We start from the raw sequence: 1,739 nt of genomic DNA, 5'->3' as shown, positions 1-1,739 counted from the left end.
GAAGGGTCTTCCAAGGATGATGGATTCGTCCTCATCCTTCCTAGTGTCTAGGATTATGAAGTCAGCAGGGACGTAAAGGCCTTCAACCTTCACTAAGACATCCTCTACAAGTCCATAAGCCTGTTTCATTGATTTGTCTGCTATCTCTAGTGAGATTCTTGCAGCTTGTACCTCAAAGATCCCTAGTTTCTCCATTATAGAGAGTGGCATGAGGTTGATACCTGACCCTAGGTCACACAGAGCCTTTTCAAAGTTCATGATGCCTATGGTGCAAGGTATTAAGAACTTTTCGGGATCTGGTTTCTTTTGAGGCAATGTCTGCTGAATCCATGTATTCAGTTCATTGATGAGCAATAGAGGTTCATCCTCCCAAGTCTCATTACCAAATAACTTGGCATTCAGCTTCATGATTGCTCCTAGATACTGAGCAACTTGCTCTTCAATAGTGTCTTCGTCCTCTTCAGAGGAAGAATATTCATCAGAGCTCATGAATGACAATAGTAAGTTCAGTGGAATCTCTATGGTCTCTGTATGAGCCTCAGATTCTTCTGATTCCTCAATAGGGAACTTATTATTGGTCAGTGGATGTCCCTTGAGGTCCTCCTCACTGGGAATCACTGCCTTTTCACTCCCTCCAGGTTCGGCCATTTTGGTTTTAGTTATGGCCTTGCACTATCTTTTGGGATTCTTTTCTGTATTGCTTGGGAGAGTACTAGGAGGAGTTTCAGTAACTCTTTTACTCAGCTGACCCACTTGTGCCTCCAAATTTTTGATGGAGGACCTTGTTTCATTCATGAAACTGAAAGTGGTCTTAGATAGATCAGAGACTATGTTTGCTAAGCCAGAGAGGCTCTGCTCAGAATTCTCTGTCTGTTGCGGAGAAGATGATGGAAAAGGTTTGCTATTACCAAACTTATTTCTCCCACCATTATTGTTGTTGAAGCCTTGTTCAGGCTTCTGTTGATCCTTCCATGAGAAATTTGGATGATTCATCCATGAAGGATTATAGGTGTTTCATAGGATTCTCCCATGTAATTCACCTCTTCCATTGCAGGATTCTCAGGGTCATAAGCTTCTCCTTCAGAGGAGGCTTCTTTACCACTGCCGGATGCAGCTTACAATCCAATCAGATTCTGAGAAATCATATTAACTTGCTGAGTTAATATTTTGTTCTGAGCCAATATGGCATTCAGAGTATCAAGCTCAAGAACTCTTTTCTTCTGAGTTATCCCATTATTCACAAAATTACTTTCAGAAGTGTACATGAACTGGTTATTTGAAACCATCTCAATGAGTTCCTGGGCTTCTGCAGGTATTTTCAGATGAAGAGATCCACCAGCAGAATGCTCCAATGACATCTTGCACAATTCATACAGACCATCATAGAATATACATATGATGCTCCATTCTGGAAGCATGTCAGAAGGACACCTTTTGGTTAATTTCTTGTATCTTTCCCAAGCTTCATAGAGGGATTCACCTTCCTTCTGTTTGAAGGTTTGGACTTCCACTCTAAGCTTGCTCATCTTCTGAGGTGGAAAGAATTTGGTCAAGAAAGCGTTGACCAACTTGTCCAAGAGTTTAAGCTTTCTCTAGGTTGTGAGTCCAACCATGTTCTAGCTCTGTTAATTACAGAAAAGGGGAAAAGCATAAGTCTTTAGACCTCAGGATCAACCCCATTGGTCTTAACAGTATCACAGATCTGCAAGAATTCAGCTAAAAACTGATAAGGATCTTCC

At 41.3% G+C, this 1,739-nt stretch overlaps 1 non-coding gene across 1 annotated transcript; it reads left to right on the top strand.

The window, feature by feature from the left end:
* The first annotated feature begins 1,412 nt into the window (after positions 1 to 1,412).
* On the top strand, positions 1,413 to 1,520 carry LOC112712868 (small nucleolar RNA R71). The gene has a single exon (XR_003157945.1). It is a non-coding gene; the product is annotated as a small nucleolar RNA R71 (small nucleolar RNA).
* The last annotated feature ends 219 nt before the right edge of the window (positions 1,521 to 1,739 follow it).

Source organism: Arachis hypogaea, chromosome 1 (genome assembly GCF_003086295.3).
Source record: "Arachis hypogaea cultivar Tifrunner chromosome 1, arahy.Tifrunner.gnm2.J5K5, whole genome shotgun sequence".
NCBI lineage: Eukaryota > Viridiplantae > Streptophyta > Magnoliopsida > Fabales > Fabaceae > Arachis > Arachis hypogaea.
This window is presented reverse-complemented; position numbering and strand designations above follow the sequence as displayed.